The sequence below is a fragment of the Leptodactylus fuscus genome, chromosome 8, assembly GCF_031893055.1.
Source record: "Leptodactylus fuscus isolate aLepFus1 chromosome 8, aLepFus1.hap2, whole genome shotgun sequence".
Taxonomy (NCBI): domain Eukaryota; kingdom Metazoa; phylum Chordata; class Amphibia; order Anura; family Leptodactylidae; genus Leptodactylus; species Leptodactylus fuscus.
Genome location: NC_134272.1, coordinates 64,473,499 through 64,494,762, shown reverse-complemented (window position 1 = coordinate 64,494,762; position 21,264 = coordinate 64,473,499). Strand labels below are relative to the sequence as shown.

At 43.3% G+C, this 21,264-nt stretch overlaps 1 protein-coding gene across 3 annotated transcripts in view; it reads right to left on the bottom strand.

Annotated features, from left to right (window-relative positions):
- The window catches only part of HDAC4 (histone deacetylase 4), a 154,153-nt gene that overhangs the window by 44,298 nt on the left and 88,591 nt on the right, over positions 1–21,264 (bottom strand). The window contains exon 1 of one of the 3 annotated variants that reach the window (XM_075283862.1): positions 19,185–19,811. The exons of the other annotated variants lie outside the window; for them this stretch is intronic. The gene's annotated coding sequence lies outside the window, so the exon portion shown is untranslated. Of the gene's footprint in view, positions 1–19,184; positions 19,812–21,264 lie in introns of those variants that run through there. 3 annotated transcript variants of the gene reach the window in all.

Below are 21,264 nucleotides of genomic sequence, written 5' to 3'. Positions count from 1 at the left end.
TTGCGCTTTCACAAGACCATGTCTCAGACATAAAACTCAGTCCATGTGTGAGCTGGATTTATGAGCTTGAACATTGCAAGGAGATGGACTCGTAGCATTACAGTCATCAACGATGCTAAGGCTTTGTTCACACCTGCATCGGAGACTCTTGTTGCAGAATCTGCCAAAAATCGGCAGAGAGATAAGTCATGGATGAAGGACTTTTCTCCCCGTCGGTTTCAGTATAAAACATTCGTTATAGTCCATGGGGTCTGTGGGTATCCGCTTTTCAGGGTGCCATGGTGGATACGAATGACGGAGAGAATGGCACAATTGTGATCCCAGCCTAACAGTCCCTGCTTCCCAGCGATATACAGTCGCATAGTGATTATACCATAGGACAGTATTTACCAGGGACTCCTCGTATCATACGTAACCCCATATAATGTACAGACCAATATATGTGGTACACACAGTCCAAGTTTCAAGCCAAGACTCTGCCACGTGAAAGCAACCATAACCAAAAAGGGCAAGTGAGGAAACTTGGCACACGTGAGAACCTCTGATGCATCTTGGGAGCAGACTACTTCACAAGCATAGAGATGGCTTTGCCAACATTGTAATAAGTGAATAAAACTCACGGACAAGAAATGCAATACATGCATAAAAACCATGAAATTGTGGAACTAAATCCCATGAAAGTGGACACTGGTGGGTATATCAAATTGCTGAAGCAGTCGATACAACACCTGAGCTCCGGTGAGATCATCTACAACACATGCACTGCTGGGGTGAGGCGCAAGGCCAAGTCCGATCACCAGGACTGTAGAAAGTGATGAAATACGGCAACCTGTGGAACATCAAGCTCTTATCACATTACTGAAAAACAGGAAACCGATGAATTCTCTCTAACTAGAACTAACTGTAAAGAGCAAAGCCAAAAATGAGTCTAGAGGAGGTGAAGAGCAGCAAAGAGACCCGGGCATATCCAGTAATATTAACAAGTGTCTAGAGTCTAGCTTTTGCTTTGCCTGGGAATCACAGTCCTAGGGGTGCATTCACACAGTCAGGTTGGATGCAGTTAAAACTGCAGTGGGAAAAAATTGCATTAAATATTGGGTTAAACATTAGGTGTATGAGGGCAACACTACATTGGGTACTAGCTGGAGCGCCGATGTAGTCTGTGCTAGGGCTTACCATTGCTTTGTGGGTACACACTATTATTTAATGTCTGTTGCTCTCATCCATCATAGGATGATAGCAATTAAAAGGCAGGATGAAACAGAGCCCCATTTGTTCAGAGTCTTTCTGCATTCAGCCCAATGTAAAAACCTTACAGGCTTTTTTCAAAAGGAAAACTCCTGCCAGATCTGTACTGCACTGGAGTGACAAAGCTGAGAGTTCAGGATAGTCATGAGCTCGCTGTACCATAAGCGAGCAGCAGACACGCAGGCCGAAACCTGGTCCATATAAGGCCGCCAATGAACATAAATACAGTCCAGTCATATTAATGTGACCACCACCTACTTTTGACGTCAACGTAAAATAACCAATGGCAGAAGGCACGTGTCATCAGCCATCTGGGTGCACTCATCATTGTGGAAGGCACGATGGATCAACACAAGTATGCATCTATCCTTGTGGACCATGTTCACCCCTACATGCGAAATGTTTTTCCTCAGGATGATGGCATCTACCAGCAGGACAATGCGACTTGTCATAAAGCTCGAAGTGTACGTGCGCGGTTCGAGGAGCACCCGGATGAGTTTACTGCACTCCCTTGGCCAGAAAATTCCCTGGACTTGAACCCAATCGAGAATCTGTGGGACCACCTCGATTGAATTTTTAGCACTATGGATGCTGAACCGTGTAACCTAGCGCAGCTGGCCACGGTACTGGAGTCGGCATGGCTCAACATCCCAGTGATCATCATCACAACATCCCCTCCCTTCCTGCACATCTCGCAGGGGTCCGCTCTGTGAAAGGTGGTTATTCTGGATTTTGACAGGTGGTCACATTAATGTGACTGGACTGTGTAAACATACAGTATAATCAGACGTCCGCGTGCAGACACGGTTTTGCCTGGAACTTCATTTCATACAGTCGCGTACACTCGCATACAACCCGCATACACAGTGTCCCATGTGGGATGAATGTGGCCGAGTACTTCGTCGTCCAAGAAGCTCTCTTGGCTCCAAAAAGTGCAGGTGTAATTCCAGCCCTAGCCTACAAACGCCATGTGTACAAGCTGCCAAGGTAGTTTCAGACAGCAAGGTAATTTTTTCACACTAGGATATTTCACCGCCCTCCTGTGCCAACTGTGCTGTATAATGTTATCCAGAGACAAGCGTGCACTAGATCACTGGGCAACAAATACAAACAATGTAACCTGCCAAATAAGTAGGTGTCTGAACGCTAAAATACTCATATCAAGAAATCAGGGGAAGTCATAGAAGACACAAGGGTACAGACTATATCATGAACTGGTCTTCGTGTAGACCAATAGGTTATCCAATAGTCCCATACAGGTATGGTTTAACAATATGCAAACTGCAAGTGGTAACCACAATGGAAAAGCAAAGAAGAAAGTTTGTCATATAGAGTAGATGATGGCTACAGGGCCAATGAAAAAGAAAAATAGTGTGTGTACTAATATAAAAATGACATATTAAAGCTATAGAACACAAAAATCTTTCACATGTTCCATAATGAATTTTATTGGAGATTGTCAGTGTATAATCCGCCATATAGTTTATATATAAACTTCTTCTCGCTCTCAGAGTTGATACACTGTACGATAATAGCGTAGGCTATGGTGTTATATAGGTTATATGGTGTTATAGTGTGTGACAACACCTTACACACAACAAACAAGCACGGGACATGCAACTCTGCAGAATCGGGAATACATCTGTGACTACGAATAGCGGTCTTGGGGTCTGTGCACACTTCTGATTCGCTCATTTCTGGGTGATCATACCGAGTATTGTATGAAAATGGCCAAAGCGATCATCATTATTTGCCCTTCATCATTTACACATTCACATCACCAGCGACACAATCGACACATGGGACCACGCCTGAACTCCATAGATCTGCTGCTGTCCCATAACTACAGCAACAAAACCATGTCGGCTAAATTGGTAAAGCTCTCATTTAGCCAACAATTACCATTCAAGACCTCTGCCAAACCCTATCCACATTGGGACCATGTTCTCGATGGGGACAGGAGAGAATAAGCCCCTCCTGCATACCTCTAATTCTTCTCCCCGACACCTGCCACCTGTATGTTAACCAAAGTATCCAAGTTCTCCCAAAGGTCATCTAATTTACATGGGTACCTCTAATAATTCGGCCCTCTATGGCGAAATACAATGGAATAAATCAGTATATCCAGAATAAAAGCCTGTACTGACTTGCAACTTTTTTTTGCCATTCATTGCCATGCTTTCAAAAGCTCTACAGCAGTGATATTTACTACTGAACTACTATATAGATATACAAGGTCACCGTATAAATGACAAAACTGTGACCTAACAGCACCATCTGAATACCCTTCATTTCAGGTAAAGCCATTTAATATGCATGCATTTGCTGGTACACTTCTGTAGCCAACAATGTTGGTAGGCACACAGCGTGCCGCAGATGTGACTTGTTCCCATGACACAGAAAGGCATATTATATCATCAGTAATAAGTTCAGACACAATGGAATGGTAGGGATTTGCTAAACTGGCCATGCCCGTTTTCTGGCAAACAATGTGCCAAGAACGAACCACTTTGTCCATTTCCATGTCTGACCCACTTGCCACTTTGAGATTAGTGGGCGAAGAAGGGCAGGGACATCTCAACCCTACAGATTTACATTAAATTGCGTCAGAAAACGGGCAAGAGTTATATCTTAGGTCTACACCAATGGGTTTAGCAAGGCCGAATCCACCTGAAAAGAAAAAAAAAAAAATCAGCTAAAGGAAGAAAAATCTGTCACGGATTCCCATTGAAGCGAATGGGAAAGTTGGGAAAGTTGGGAAAGTTGGGAAAGTTGGGAAGTTCCCCCCCCCCCCTTTAAAATAAAGTGGATTATGGAGGCGAATTCTGTGAGCATAGCCTAATAAATCTGGTATAAGTATGTACTCTATCAGTGTAGGAATCGGAAGGCTACAAATAAAGGATCCAAGGAGACCAGACTAGCACAACAAGGCCGAGCAGTGAAAATGACGACAAAGCTCTAATGAGTCTACAAAACTGCAATAAAATACAAGGAAGGTGATTTCACCGGGGCTCGGAGGAATAACCATTCTGCGTCATCCTGCTCCCTTGACATTATGCTGATCAGATACCCAGAAAACAAAGCTGAGGTTTCAGCAGGTTAGACATTATTAAAAGGAAATGTAACAACAAAAAAACCTAATTACCTAATTTTATCTGGCAATGGGGAATATACGAGCTAGACAGGTGTATACTAACCCACTGAGCAAGCTGAAAGTGACGTCCAACTGTATCAATGGGAGTCAGATAGACCTCACTGGGAGCTAGATTTTTGTTTTTGGCGAATAGAAAAATATTAATTTCCATAGAACTCAGTAAAATAACAGAATTGGTTACTGGGTTTGTAGACTTTGCCCATTCTTGCTTCATTTGACCTACTGTAATTATAGGAGTTTACCAACAATTGGCTTTTATGGGATGAAATCCCACAAAATTTTCATAGGTGTCGATCCAACCGTTGGGACCTTTATAGATTATGCTCAAAGTTATCTTAGCTGTTTCTTTTATAAGCTGTAGTTTCCAAAACTTTTGGTCTACGAACCGGACTTTCGAGAAGGGTATAACCAGATTGGCGCCTATAAAGCTTGGGTAAGATGGACAATAATATATAACCCCATTATATAAAAGCTTAACAGAAGGCTAAGTATGTGATATGTCCTGAGAGGGTAATGAAGGGGAGGGGGTCTCTGGAATAAAGCTAGGTACCCATGGACCCATAAAGCCTTTAGGCTGAGGCCACAAGTATTTGCCGCATATTTTGATGCGTTTTTCAGCCAAAGTCAAGACTAGCTTGAAAAGGAATGGGAATGATAAAGGAAGTGTTTGTATTTTTCACCCCTGCTAAAGTTATTCTGGGTTAAAACAAAAAAACAAAATGTAGGGGAAAAAAATCTGCAACCAAAAAATGCAGCTTTGCCGCAACATGTGGCCTCAGGCATAAAGTGGTTTTCCCCATCTATGATATTTAAGTCCTATCAATAGGATATAACATAAAGATCCCACTTTTCTAAAATCAAACTCAGTCTAAATGTAATAGTCCCACTGCAGCCTTCATGCCCCGATGCCACCACTATCTGGCTGAGATTTTCACCCATGGTTGGACAGTATGAAAACTAGTGTAATTCGCTGTTCTACAAGTCTCCATAACTCCCATTCACTTCTGTAAAGTCCAACCATAGCTGAAAGTCTTCCCGGAGAGGTTCTGGTCAGATACGTAGAAGGGCAGGGACCCTGGGGGTTTATTTTAGAGATCAGTGCAAATGTGAGAGGTGGGAGCAGCACCTATCAGACATTTATGGCATATCCTATCCTTTTAATAGGTGAGGAAATGTCTGTTCCTCCGTTATTTCTTCAAGAAATGTATAAGTAGACAAGATATACGTTAAGTTAATACTTCATTGACAACTGTGTCAATATCAGTTGCATTTTTTGATACACTGCACTGAATCCAACCACGCCATCTGTGCTGGTCCTAAGTAAGAGATGTGTTCACACAGTGGGTTTTAGAGAGGATTTTGAGGTGGTCTTCCATCAGTCCTTTGCAAACAAACCACAGGGTTCTTTGGATGGACACTTATCACCCCAACTCAGACAGCTGAAATCCTGACACCCGCTGTCAGTAGTCCTCATACACTGCAGGGGCAGAACTACTGCAACATTAGGGAACCTGGTCCAGCACAGGTTTCTCCTTGTCATAGATTCACTTACCAGTCCCTTCTCTCCGCTTCGCCTTCAGGCTCCAGGGTACGACAAACAATAAGACGCTAAACAGTGTCCAGACGTTGCGTCTGACATTGTGACGTCACATGCAGCACAAGGCTGAGAGGCGAACGGAGGACTGGTGGTAAGCAGAAGCAGGGATGGGTAAGTGAATATTGGCTGCTATGGGCGCCTATAAAAGGGGGCCCTCACTATAAGGGGGCCTGTAAAGTGGCAGAACATTGTGGGGCGGGGGCAGAAAAGGGAGCAATTACTGTGAGGGGACCAGTAAAGGGAGCAGGGATTTTATATGGGGGCCGAAAAAAGAGGCAACATAACGTATGTGGGCTCAGTGAAAGGGGTGCTTATACCATGTGGTGCCTGTTGGGGGTTTTCCAAAATCTTGCTATAGGGTTCCGTTAGTCCTAATCACACCCCTGATAGTCAGCCAGTATATATTTAATATGCACGTTGATGCTCCAGAGCGGTTCCTTTATGGGGAATGCGAGTATTCATAAAACAGACATATCAAGAGAGGTGACCGGACATCATTAAACAAAAATATGGACCTTTGCAAGACTAAAACAGTCCGCTCGCCGAGCAAGAACACGAAGTCAAAAATAGATCCAGAAAAGCAGAGAGGTTGTAAGTGAACATGCTCGTGTTTGCTTTTTCCTCAGCATCCATTTAGTCATTAACTTCAGGCTGTGGGATGTGAGCTCTGCTGCGTGGGTGGGAAGAGAGTGGAAGAAGAAAATACTCCATCACACATTAACTCTATGCTTTATACTCATTTTGGGGCTTATTTTGTTACCTCGCTCGGGGTTTTAATTGGCTTTGTTTAGGCTGCGTTCTAAAGAAAACCGACAAGGAAGAGAACTGGGAGACTCAAGACACCAGACGACGAGAACACGGATACACAAAAAGATAGATAATGTCATGTTAAGGCAAACAAGCACTAATACATCTTCTAATATGGTCATCTACAATACAATACTCGGCTCTGGAGATTAGTCTCCTGGAAGAAGGACAGAAAAGGGCCCCGAACCACATTCAACCTGTCCGGTAAAGCAAAAATATTAAATGACGTCTCAAGGGTTTTGCCATTAAGACACATTCCCTATCCACAGGTTGGCAGATAAGTATCAGATTGCTGTGGGTCCATCTGCAAGATCCCCCAACAATCAGAAGGAATGAAAAACAGGGCTCATAATGCACATTCATGCAGAGGCGGCTGGCAATCAATCACTAAGTAGGACCGCCCACTGGACTCCTATCTAGAACAGCAAGTAGGACTGCCCATTGGGCTCCTATCTATAGATGACCACCATGTAGGACTGCCCATTGGGCTCCTATCTATAGATGACCACCATGTAGGACTGCCCATTGGGCTCCTACTTTTAGATGAGCACCAAGTAGGACAACCCATTGGACTCCTATCTAGATATGAACAGCAAGTAGGACTGCCCATTGGGCTCCTATGTACAGATGATCACCATGTAGGACTGCCCATTGGACTCCTATCTAGATATGAACAGCAAGTAGATCTGCCCATTGGGCTCCTATCTATATATGACCACCAAGTAGGACCGCACATTGGACTCCTATCTAGATATGAACACCAAGGGGCCCATTGGGCTCCTATCTATAGATGAACACTTGTACAGAGGGTAGTCACTAAGTAGGACCAGCCACAATAATATCCCACAGATATCCATATGAATCTGCTCACCTCCTCCTGCTCTATAACATACTGCCTGCAGACTGGACAACATTTCCAACATGACGGATTCCCTATAAACATGATATTGCTGTTAGCCTGTACTCACAGAAACTAGAAACTATACCGATAGACCTCTGGAGGAGGAAAAGAGGCAAAGATATATGTAGAATGGCACCCATAGGTGCACATTCGGGGACCCTACACACCGTAGAGGGCTCCTCAAACTGCACAACTGGATTAAAAAAAATAAAAATAAAAAATAAAACGTAGAAAATTTCCAAAAAATACTACATGAGGGGGTCTACAAAAAAGCAACAAAATGGGGATACAAAACTACAGTACATATATCACTAGTCTCCATAAACCACACACATGTAATATCGTAGAGGTGTCAACATAAAAGACAAGGCAGGGGGTTACATATTTTGTTTTTTGTGAACCATCCTCCATTGTTCAGTGTATAGTATAGAGAGCCTTGTCATCTAATGATTTGGGTATAAGTGGGGGTAGGCGTTGTTAGTATTATAACGTAACGTAAGGCATATGAGGGGAAGGAGAGAAAGGAAGCAGTTACATGCCAATGATCCGTATCTCCCCCCCAGACCCTGTGCCTGACTGAGCCGAGCAGACGAGAAGACAGGAAGGTTATGCTTTGCTGTGAAAACCGCACACATTTCCTCCCAACTATTTATCTGAGACCACCAGAAAATTCCACAAGTGATGTGTTTGAAAAGTGCACATTGAGCCACTTAATGGGGGGCCCGGCATTCCAAGCCAGGCACGGCTCCCCTTACATGTGGGCATGAGTGACGTGGGTTACGATAGCCTCAGAATTCATGGTTTTCATAGAAACACATGGCCATAGAGCTGAAATAAAGCTGAAATAGCTCAATCCACAATAATGTGCACTGTATAAGCATTATTTGCTGTACGGCATATGAAATTCTGGTCGACAAGACGACGTCTGAATGCCCGATCATCTTATAGCATACTTGGTTTGGGTCATTGTAATGTCTGAGGAGCATCTGATTTACACAATGAATGTTAAAGCTGCAAGTATGTAACAGTATGGCATATATGGGGGGGGGGGACTACAGTGAAAGTTAAAGCTGAATATATGTAACAGTAAAGTATAGCCAGGCAGAAGTGGTAAAGATCCGCCAATCCAGGAAAAAAACTAATATGTAACATACTATATATCTAATTTATACAAATATTAATAATTGCATTTTAAGACTTAAAATAATTGTTCTATTTTGGCCCCGACTCCGATTCACTGCCTTCAACTATGTAAAGTGTGTGGGGCTTTCAGATTCTTATATATCCCTAAAATAAAATTAAAAAAAAAAATCCACCCCCCTATACATTTCTATGGTGGAGTCCACCAAAGCAACAGCTATTGAAGGCGTATAGGCACTAAAACATTTGAAGTCTGTATACTGCAATTCAGTCCATGCAAACATACGCGGTGGGGTCAACCACCATTGGACCCAACAGAACCAAATGGAGCCGTCACAATCACCAAAAGAAGATGCAGCAAGACTGACCTGCAGGAGTCACAAACCAATACTACTCAATCTATCATCTTGTATCACCAATAGTCACACCGATTCCTAGCGGAATAGAATTCAATGGCTCCGACCATAATATATGGGTCTACTACGTCACAAGATATTCATCCGCTCCTTTATTCCCAGTCATTCATTGTCTATTCACATGCAGAATACAGACAAGTGAATGACAACTGTATAGAGTGTTGTATTATATGCTGCTGTTAATGAAAGACGTCTAAGTCTACAAAGACTTCAGAGCGGTATTATAAATGCTGCTTATAGCTGAAGGGTGAATTGGAAATGAATCCATGAGATAAGTGTGTTCATAGGCACCCTGATTCTAGCCGCCCACGTCACACATACGTTCCGGCTACATTTTAGGTGTTTTTTTTTTTTCCTTTTAGTGCTTAATCAGAGGTGACTATAACACAATTAAAAATTAGACTAAATTTATGGGCTGTGAGAGCGATAAAACAAGTGTACAAGTGCACCACTACCTGTAAGTCAGGCTGAAGTATCAGCAGCGCATCTTCAAGTAGGATTTTTAGCATTCATTTTCACCTTTATACAAACTTTACTAGGTTGTAGGCCATATAGAACTGTTATTTTATTTTGGGGGGCAAAAAGACAAGTGCTACATAATGCTATTCCCCAGTATGTAGTAAGTGTACACCGCAAGGAGCGGTATATGCACAGTGCATAAAATAGTCCCAACTAAAATATTTCTGAATGGCGATTTTGTGCCAGTCCCATAACTTTTCCGAAAATGGGCAAGGCCACAAATTACACCATATTCTTTGGGTGTCTTTAGGTTCTAGGATCACTTTTGTAGTGTAAATGACAATCTTGCTAAATCTCTCGGCTGACTCGGACTCTGGTCCAAAAAAAAAAACAACTGGTAGCCGCGACTGGATGCCAGTGCAGTGCACCAGCATCCAGTCGCAGCACTCCGCTCCGGATTAGGCCCAAATGAATGGACCTAGTCGGGAGGGAGTGTCTTTAGGCAGACGTGCGTCCATGGCATCCGCCTGAAGAACGAGCATGTAGCTTCTTTTTTCCAGGAGCCGGAACAAACCTCTTGCAAAAAAAAAAAAAAAAAAAAAAAGAAAATGACTGGCTCCCATTTATTTCAATGAGAGACGTTTATTTGGTCAGGATTTTGAGGCGGATTCCACCTCAAAATCCTGACCAAAAAACCCATCTAAACTCAGCCTTATTGGCTCGCAGGACTTTTCTATCCACTAATTCAGACAGACTCTGATGAAGATGTGAAGGCAAGCCGTAGTCTAAAGACAGCAATGACCAGCACAACATGACGCGATTTAAGCCACATTTGCACCCGCATTGGGGGTCTGTTCAGAATGTCTGAAATCATGGATGAAAGAGTCTTCAAGTCCAGATTATTTGGCAATGGGAAGAAAAAAAAACAGATACCCGACGAACCTTTACAGATCCATTTTATCCTACAATGGACCACAGCAATAGCTGAAACAACGTGGATATGAAATCACCGTAAGCGGGAACTGCACCGGCATCCAGTTGCGGCTAGCAGTTTTTTGGAGCGGCCTCCACCTCAAAATCCGGTCCAAAAAATCCCATTGTGAACCCAGCCTTACATGCAGGCTTTGGATTTTCTAATCCTAGTACTCAGAATAGGGAGGTGTAACACATAAGAGTTGGGTGGTATGTAAGAACGTCGTCATGACGCTTGATAATGATAGCTAAACAAGACTATATGGCAGCAAAGAAGCACAAAATAAAGAAACTAAATAGATGAAAAAACAAAGTACCAATTACCCCTTACCAAAAAGGGCCACCCATGCACCAAGACAACTCATAAACATAAAACAGAGAACCTTTGTTTTTGGACACAATAAAAGCAACGACAATTCACATATTACTTTGTGACTGGTGACTGCATGGCGTAATGTTTTGTGGTTACAGTACAAGTTGTACAATTGTTCATGGATAACTTTAGCAAAGACACTAAAGAGACACGGGTCTTCCTTCCTTAATATTTCTAGATCGGGAGCAGATTCAGAAGTCCCAGCTCGTTGGTCACGTGGTGCCAATGATTCGTGAAAAAAATAAAGTAATATTTTTTTTTTTATTTTTTTTTCATGGATTGGACTGTCGGGACAGTTCTCACATCCCCGATTCAACATTTAGGTGATTGGGTCTATGAAACAACGGCTGCCACATAGATCCTGCTCTGCGTATGGGAAGTCTCAGCTCAGTTGTGCGAATAGAGCATAAGGGTCTTATACAGTAAAAAAAAAAAAAAAAAACTTCTGGCCCCCCACAATCAGCTGACCCACGCTGCGCCCCTTTCAGTGCTGCCTGGCCAGGTATTTTCGGAAGTCCTATACAACTGAACAGTGACACGTGTGTGCGGCCCTCTATCACACGCAGCCCCATTCTCAAGATGGCTACAGATCCCAGAGGAGCATATCGCCATAAATGCCAAGATGGGAAAAGCCCTTTCATGGCCTAACAATGGAAAACGCCTTTAGAGGAGGGGTCATTTTTTGGCAGGAAATTATCTGTCAGCAGAACCACAGGAGCTCTATTTCTTGCTGCGGGTCTGGAACGGTTTTCAATTTTTACAATGCAGGGTTAAAACCGGTGATGAAAACCAGAAGACATCTGCTTTGTACCATTGGCAGGCCACTGTGGAATAATACCTGCAGCACGCCCACTACATGTGGTCTTAACCTTAAAACAAGTAGGCCCCTCCTCGAAATTTAAAGCATATTCATACGATAGGTGAAATGTTTGATAGATGTGGGACCCATCTTTGGGACTTGCATCCAACTTCTGAACAAGGAGCTCTGTTAAACAGAGGATAAATAAGAGAAATACCCCTAAGTAATAGCCAGTAGCATTTGTTGAACCCGCTAGAATTTAGGTGGTGTGAATTACTACCTACTCATGTCTTGGTAACCTGCAGGTCGGGTGATCACATTGGGGAAAATATATTATTGTTATATATAAAAGTAGTCAAACACTGGGTCTGCAACTTTTTTAAAACGCCAGTCGCAATAATCGTCCCAATGGGTGTCTTTATGTCTCCCACAAAACTTTCACAAAAGCAAAAAACTGCCATAGAGGTTGTGCTACATGTAATATCATTTATGCCAGTTTACTGGTGCAAACCAACCCTGAAATCTATGTCAGCTACAAGTTGGCATAGAATTCCGCAAAGGTGCATGGGCCCAGGAGAGCAGCCAACTCACCTCAAATGAGGTGACTTTCACCGCCGCAGGGGACGTGCAGGCATGGGTTGCGTCATTATAAAGGTATCCCCATGGAATATTATCACATTATGAAGCATCGGGCCTCAGTGGTCATATGGAACGTGGACGCGTCGCCACTCTTGATAAGTTTATGTACAAATTTTAAACATCCGTGAAAAGATAATTCTGGAACATTTTGGCATACAAGTCTGTTGTGCGGTTATTCCTCTTAGTTATGAGTAAATTGATAACTCGGTATTACCATTCTGCTTGTCAAAAGGAAATCATCTTGCTGTACAAACTAGCACGGTCAGCGGTGACTGGACAAAGCCACACTAAGGGAGCCTTCACACGATGTAACACTGCGCTCATTCTGATCATAAAAACACGTTCAGAATGAGCGCGTAAAAAGCAGCTCCCATTGACTTGAATGGGAGCCGGCATACATGCGCTCCCCATTGAAATCAATGGGAGGCTTTTTTCCCCATGCTCTCAATGTATTACGCGCGTGAACTTTCTGTTCAAAGTGCTGCAGGAAGAACTGCGATGCGTTTCCGCCATGGTTGTTCCCACAGCGCTTTAGCGCGGAGTTTCCAGCCCATGGATGGAGAGAGTAGTAGTATCATCTATAGAAGACGCCATGGGTGACACCACCACTACTTCTCGTAGTTCTTCATACAGCAGCTCTATGGAGAGTGTGTGGTGACAGAATATTATTTCGGTCATGACGACCAGGAAGCTCTAATCAGATTCTCGACAAAAGACTGACAAATCTGGATAGAGTAGACACACTGCTGTGGAAATTCAGGTTCTGCCTCAGTGATTTACACACAAACCACAGACACGCTGTTGTATGACCTGAGGAAACACTGTGGTTTCTCTCTAGTAGACACTGTGGTTGTGAAAAAGCCCAAGTGTAACACAAATCCCAAGAGATCACCAATGACTGCTCGTCCAACCTTGCAAAAGCACCACACCGCGCCCATCCAAATGACCTCAATACTCTGATACACCATTAGAAAGATTATACCTACAGACCACCACGCCACACTTCTGATAAGAACTTAGGTCAGACATCAGAAGGGAAGGATTCATTCTGAATTAACACCTAGAAGCCTGATACCAGATAGATGAATCCATGCCTCCTAGGAGTCATGGTCAGGGGTGTCAAGTATACGTTTTAGGATACGGTCAGAATAAGGTTGAGCGATCGGGAAAGATCAGATTCCGATCTTTTCGCACGGGATCGAGGTTCGAGGTTATTTCCCACAATGCTTGGCTACTGGACAGTCATTGTTAGCTTTTCCCACAATGATAGGCCAGTAGCCAAGCATTGTGTGAACTAACCTCCGACCTCGATCGTGCGGGAAAAGATCGGAATCAGATCGTTTCTGATCCCGATCGCTCAACCCTAAGGTTACACACACAACAGTAGAAAAATGGTCGTTCTTTTTAACAACAATGAAACGCTGGGCGCGTATTGACATATCCAATAACAAATAAAACATGTCCTATTTCTGTCGGTTTCCATAGATCACATTTACCGTAAAAGATTCAATGCAACAGGTTTTTTGTTTTGTTTTTTTAAGCACAGTTGAGTACATGTAGCCTTAGGCCTTATTCACACATTTAGGTTCACACTAGTGCTGGACTCTACACCTGACAGCCTATCCACTAAAACAGTGGTTACCCATGGACCGCATAAAGTATGATGGGGGTCCGTTGGGATTTCCACAGGACCTCTGTGCAGGACTTTTCTCTCCGCTGATTTTCACCTGAATCTGCAGAGAAGTCTCCTATGGAAGCTAGCCGAAATCTGATCCATTTGTCCAATTCTAAGGGCTGAACCTCATCCATTTTGCATCAATTTTTAACAAACCAAGCAAAAACAGGATGAATTTCATTGTTTTGTTTTTTTTTCTTACCCAACCCACTGATCCATTTTTCACAGCCACCATCAGTTTTGGTCGGCCATTAAAAACTGACCCACTGACTTCAATGCAGACTGTGTTACTGACAAAATGGACAATTTTTTATTTTTTTTTCAACCACTTGCACGCTCATAAAACAGCTGTGAAACATGTGAATAAGGCCCAAGACTATGCTCTCCCCATGTTTTATGTATATCTATGGATTTCCTAGTATCTACAACCTGAAACATCTGCACATTGCACTCTTCTCTGATCATATTAATGGCTATCCTTTGGGAATACTGGATGTAGTGCAAGCTCTCAGTATGAGAACGAACACCCTGCAAACTGCTACAGGCTCATGGAACATGAAATTAATTCTGTAGGTTCACAAGTCTGGAGACAGGCGAGACACAAAGCACAGACCACGGAGATGAACATTACTTGTAATACTCCTGCCAGTTATCCATTCAGTATTACAGCCCTGACCAGCCGGATGTGGCTGCTTACAGAGAACAATAGACTGCATCAAACCATACTATGTATAGCAGAAAGATGCACGGACAGTAATGCACCGCCATACAAGATGGATTTCAGACGGCTGCTTTCTCAATGACTTATCATTCAGTCATAGTCTGTTATAGTCAATGGAGTCCAGTGAGCACTGTTGGTGTCCAATGGATGACAACAGATGCAAATTTTTAATACACAAGAGAATTTCTTCAGCTTTTCAATGTCTAGGCTCATGCACCCCTTTGCAAACACCAACCGTAAATATGACACCCACTCCCAAGCAGAGCGTCCGCCATAACTGCCAGATTGGGGCATCCAGTGAACACCATAACCGTAAAAACGATCAAAATAGTTGAATCACCGCCTCCCAAAAAAGACTGACTAAAAAACATCAGATGCTCCCCACATTGGAATAAATAAAAATGACATCTTAAAAAAGGTATAAAAACACCAAAACAATGTTGTGCTCTTCCTCAGTTATTCCTCCAATTGACAACTGGGTGTCACCATTTCACTTGTCAATTAAGTGTCCACCCAAACAATTTAATATGGTTAATGTCATACTATGTAGGGCCAACACTCTCCACTGGTAACACCCAGATGTCATTTTAGGATGGGAATACACAGTCATTTTGGTTGCGACTTCAGATGCCCGTATCACCCTGCGACACCTTACGTGATGAAAGTGAATGGGGTCACAAAGAAAATCGGAGGGTTTTTTTTTTTTTTTTTGCAACTCAAAAGTTGTGGTCCCAGTAACCTTGGAGTCAAGACCCCATTTACTTACATTACTTCAGGGGCCACCGGGCAACACAGTGATCTTTGTTCATGGCCAAAAATTGCTGTGAAGCCCCAGTCTATAGTAGGCATAAAAGAGGAAAACCACAATGCACAGTTATAAGAAAAGATACTTTACAGACATGGCACCGGGTCGTCTTTAAGAATGCAACCACCAAGACATAACCAAAGACACGACCACACTGACGGTACAAAAGCATTGTAGTAACTTCTCCATTTGTTGAAGACCTATACAAGAAAGATTGTAAGATTATGTGGCCATCATTGCAATAACAATCTGAATCTACATACCGTACATGTGCCAGAGGGAAACTTTGGTAGAAAAACAATTTATTTGATGGACGCCCCTCACACCAACTCCCAAATATATAATTCCTGATTCAAGTAAGAACCCAAGTCTTCATCTACATTCCCAACAATTCCAGTCCAGACGCAACAGACAAGGAGATGGAGAGCCAATGCTTTATCTTGGACTGGCTTAGAGTATGGTTTGGAAAGACGACACCAACCAGAGACTATGTTCCCCTGCAAAATTTTACTTTAAGTATTCCAATGCCAGGTAACAACCCCCCTGGCACTAGCAATCTCATGCCCATAAATAAGCCGGTCCGACTAATAACCAACTGTCAGGATATATTCACACAGTGCAACTGGATGCAATTAAAAATGTGTCGAAAGGACGTGGTTTTTGGTGCAGTTTTTGATTTTTTGCAGGCAAAGCATGCCATACAAATGTGTTTTGCCTGTAAAACTAAGAAACCGCACTAAAAACTGCATTAAAAAAAGTATGCAGTTTTTCTCAATGCAGTTTTAACTGCACCATGTGAACATGCCCTCAAAGATGTAATTTAGTGTCTATGGTTTCAAAGCAAGCTATTTAGAGGGGATTGTCCCAGGTCTCCTGGCATGTCTGCTACAGTAAATACTTCCCTATGTAATAATAATTTTGGAGAAGACTTTCCTTAAAGGGATCCTAGCATTCAAACTCTTTTTTTCTCACTAACACGTCGGAACAGCCTTAAGAAAGGCTATTCTCCCATCTTTCAATATCTTCTCTGCGCCGCTGTTCACTTAAAATCCCGTTTTTTGTCGGTATGCAATTGAGTTCTCTCGCTCAAACAGCAATGGGGGCGTCCCCAATGCTGCGAAAGAACTCTCTCCAGCACCACCTCCATCTTCTTCAGCAACGGCCTCTTTGCGCGTCTTCTTCCGCAAAGGTGTCAAAATTCAACACATGAGTAAGTTGGCTCTGCCAGCGGGCAGAGCCGACTTCACATGTAGGCAGCCATAGAATTACAGGAGCGTACTGCGCATGCTTGCATAAGTGGACACAAAAAAAATGGCCGCTCGCAAATGAAGTTGGCTCTGCCCGAGGCCCGCTGCGTTGAAATTTGGCCCCTCATATGCCGGAAGACAATGCGTGAAGAGACCGTTGCGGAAGAAGATGGAGGCGGCACTGGAGAGAGTTCTCTCGCAGCATTAGGGACGCCCCCAGTGCTGCAAGAGAACTCATTTGCATACCGACAAAAATCGGGATTTCAAACGATCGGCGGCGCGGAGAAGACATCGAAAGGTAGGAGAAAAATAGCCTTTCTTAAGGCTATTCCGACATGTCACTGAGAAAAAAAAAAAAATTTGTTTGAGTGATAGGATCCTTTTAAATGTTGCATTGTGCTATTCCTCGGCTATTCCTCCTACAAATTAATTAATACATTGACAACTGGGTGTGGTCACTTGGGGGGGTGTCCTTCACACTGTTGACTCAGTGCTGAAAGTATCAAACTGTGCAGGGGCGCACATTGTGGTCTTGGGGGAAAGGTAACACCCAGTTGTCAATTTCATACATTTCTAGCTGGAGTAACAAGAACAGCATAATAGAGAGAGAGCATGACACGGAGAGCGCGCGACACGGAGAGAGCGCACGACACTGACTGTCAGGAAAAAGAGAAGACCTGTACAGAGAGAGAATTAGTCCACTTTAATCCATTAAAAGTGACTTTCCTATGGGAATTTTTATGTTATTTAGAGACAGATGTTCCAATACCTGATCTTTCATTTGACTAGTCCAGCACTATCACATCTGACTACGGTATACTCACAACTAAACACACTGTATATAGACATGGTGAGCATACAATTTTAATAAGGATTTATCTACCCCAATGCCTTCACCAAACTAAGCCATGTTCACATCTGCATCGGCATGTTTGTCAGAAATCCCATTCAGAAAAAAATCCTGCAAGCACAACTTCATCTGGCGAAAAAAAAACGGACACTTGACGGACCCTGTTATAGTCAATGGAGCCCCTAGGGATCCATTGCGATCCATTTATTTAATGGTCTGATTTCTGCTACTGCGATAGACCAAAATGGATAAGACAACCCAGGTGTGACCCCAACCAGAATAAAATGTGCATTTCACCATTACAGCAGCTAATAAGCTCTTCACATAACACGGTAAGAAGTATGTATACATTGATCATGGACAGCTATAATATAGGAACACGTATGGTACCGTCTGCAAAACTTGGTCAAAGTCATTATAGAACCGGTTAAATAAAAACCGTCCTTTACATAGCAGCATATTAATAAGCCAAGGCTGCATAAACCACCTGCATATCAGTATCACCAGAAGATCTGGCCGTCCATGTGCGGCATGGTGTGGCGGTGGAGGAGGTGGGACCATAACAATTAATCACCACACAAAGAAAAGAAGCTCGATCTGGATCCAACACATCAAACCTACTAAAACATTTATGCCTCACCATTAGCAGGAGAGTAAGGAGCGGAGAGAGAGAGCGCGCTGCAAAGCTAATATTTCTGTCGATAGGAAAACGATAGGACCTTCCATCCCCACCCTTAGCTTCCAGGAACTGCTCCTACCCCAGCAGCACAATAAACATGCCTCATAGTAGAGCCTGTCCCTTAGACACCATTCAATACCTTACTTATAGTTTTAACTAAGTGACCTATAGTATCAAAATCTCAATAATAGGTTCAAAAAGTAAAAACATAGAATACATGACCACCCCCAAGGCTCGGCTTTCACCAACTATTAAGAAATACTAAAATGTTATGGTAGGGGTGGCAAGGAGTGGGCGCCCTCTTATACGATGGAACATGGGTCAGATCCTTTCAATTAAATTCCAGTTTTATGATCGGTCGTGAAACGGTAATAAGACGTAAAAAGATGTCAATGGTAAAAAAGCACAACAATCCAAAGCGCAGAAATAAACACACACAAGCTGTCAAAAAGCAAATCGACCATTCTAAATCGGATGCCGAAAGTGATTTCTAGACAGGACTACAAATGGCAACGTAGTACACAAAATACAAACCGTTCCAATGTAAACTACAAAACAAGTAATACACCGCCTGCTACATGCAAAGACATCGATGCATCAAAGCAGCCATGCTGAAAGTTGCAGCATAGTTTGACAATTCATGGACGACAGAATCACAGGAAAGATGGAACAGTACAACGTATCAAAGTAAAGATGACTTACAGACTGTCGCCAGTCACTAAAGAAGTCCTCTTATAAGCAAGCACCCCGAAAAGCTGTCAGGCAAGAGCGGTGTAAACCAGTGCACTCAGAAGATGTAATATAATGGGGAAAATCAATCCGTGCAAGTGTAGGGCTGTCTCTTGTCTCCTGCTGTGCTGTGAGAAGAACTGTGTGTGTGTGAGTGTGTGTATGTGTTGCACAACGCAACGCCGCTTGATTTGCTGGCTGAGCTCGGGGGGCTGGACACATTTGTATACAGGACAGTAAAAGGCAACCCAGCCAGCGTCAACAGCTGGGAGAGCAAGCACAGCCTACGACCATGCTGGACTTATTCCTGCAAATATGGGCTGTATTCTTTCCCACTCCAGCACGGAACAGGTTAACCAGATAATAGGACTGTTCCTACAGGGATCAATAAATGGATGCCTCGCCACGACTCGCAATAACGTTAAACATACACATACTAGCAGAAGAGCTCATAAAACCTTAATGCCCCATTAGATCATGGAGGAGGCGGATGACAACGGTTGACAGCAACCAGCAATGAACTGGTTAAGTCCGTGGCTGGATAAAATAAGCTGTATGAGGCTCAGTCAATACAGAGCAGATGTGACGGTGTCCAGGAAGCCTTCTCCTACAGCCTGCAGTGCTGAAGATTAACAGCTGCTTGCTGCATTTCCCTCCAATTCGGCGGCAGCTGCTCTTCTGACAGCCCCATTTTTAGAAATGAGGAGGTGGATGCTGGTAACAACTGCTATCTAATCCTGCTCTGCGCAGATCAATTACCTGCAAACAGTCCCTGCATTGTCTGGAGCGCTCGCTCTATAAATAACTCGCAAAACATACAAACAGTCCAAGATCAAAGCCCGCAGGTATGCTGCACACCTATGCCGCTAGTGACCGCCTCAATGCCACATAATCCCTATTGGGTACATGCCATCCAGGCATAGCGTGCCTGTCTACATACCACATGTACAGACCGTGATCCCTGGTGGAATAGAGCACATAGGATGAGGATACACCTATTCTCTATAAGGTCTCTTCACAGGTCAGGGTTCAGGCTGCAGTTCTTTGCTGATAAAATACAATGTGAAACCAGTTTTGCCAATCCTCGGTTATTTATTTTTATACATTTCTATTGCACTTTATGAGCTTTTCATATGCTCTGGCAGATTTCTGTTGGGGGGGGGGGCAAAATGCAACTTAAAAAAAAATTCTGCACAACCACTTTCCTGAATAGTAAATACAGCCAAAGTATGCAGGAGTCATCGGCATAAATGATGAAGGAAGTTTACACCAGTTATGGTACTGCTGTGTGCCAGTTAGGGCTACGCCTCATTTTCCCAAATATTTTGGACAGGGGACGTGCATGGTATCAATGGGGGAGATTTCCAAAACCAGTCCCTGTACTGCCCTGCCTTGCTTTACTCCTGCTCTGCTGACTTTCACAAAAAGCCGTGAGCAAAGTTCTGAACGAATGTTTCATGCACCAAAGATCTTCCGTAATTGCATCTATCTATTGCAAAAAACTGGCGTTGAGGCATTTATAAGGCAGAAATCAGACAGGGTTTTTAGGTCAGGATTTTGACACTGATTCCATGTCAAAACCTTGACCAAAAAAACCCAAAACGTCTCCTGTTGAAATCAATGGGTGCCGGTCATTTCTTCTTTCCACGGAACGGGAAAAAAGAAGAGACATGCCCTCTCTTTAGGTGGATTCCGCCTGAAGACACTCCCTCTTGACTAGGCCCATTCATTTGGGCCTAATCCGGAGCCAAGTGCCGCGACTGAATGTCGATGCACTGCACCGGCATCCAGTCGTGGCTACCGCTTTTTTTGGTCTGAAATCTGAGGCAGCCTCCGCGTCAAATTCCGAACCAAAAAACCATGTCTGTACTCAGCCTAAAGCCCCCCCACCCAATGTGTTTCACCGGTATGAGCTGTGCAACCAAAGGCAACATCACAAGGTGATCAATTTGTTGTCCCTACATATCAAAAAGAAACATAAAACTGCAAAAAAAAAAAAACCTGAAAAATAGAGGGAAAAAAAAAAGCACTGCCTAAAACCCACAAATATGTA